Source organism: Sapajus apella, unplaced genomic scaffold (genome assembly GCF_009761245.1).
Source record: "Sapajus apella isolate SASKATOON/1434 unplaced genomic scaffold, GSC_monkey_1.0 scaffold3636, whole genome shotgun sequence".
Lineage (NCBI taxonomy): Eukaryota > Metazoa > Chordata > Mammalia > Primates > Cebidae > Sapajus > Sapajus apella.
In genome coordinates, this window is record NW_022440562.1 from 6309 (window position 1) to 6854 (window position 546).

Genomic DNA, 546 nt, shown 5'->3' on the forward strand with positions numbered 1-546 from the left:
TTTTTTTTTTGCCTTTGAGTTTTATTAGGAAGGGAGTCCATTGTAGTGTGAGAGGTTAGACCAGGAGGTCTAGGCTTGCTAAATAAATCCACGGTCTGGTCCCTCTGGAGAGGGCAGAGCCGCCTCAGAAGAGCTGGCCTGAGGAAGAAGCCCTTTGCTCCCTCCCCTCCTGTAAATTAATGTCATTCGGCTCTGGGAAGGCTGGGGCCCAGGTGGGTGCAATCCCTGGCATCGGCAGTGCCCCCCTCTTAGTGACTGGCACCTGGCCCTGCAGGACCCAGTGAACTGCCCTGCACCAGGGCTCCAGTCTCAAGTGGCATGTACAGTGGGAACAAAGCCGCAGGTCCACATGTCAGGGTGGCAGCCCGAGGGGACAGGAGTCCAGCCTCATCTCTCAGCCAGGCTGGCCAGGATGGCAATGAGATTGTCCAGTCCCAGCAGATAGCCGTCCTCACGGTTGCCCTCCTCCCAGGGCCGCCTGTGGTCCAGGATCTGGCCATCGGGGAGGGGTGTCGTCTTGCCGAAGTCGATGAGCCACACTCCGGC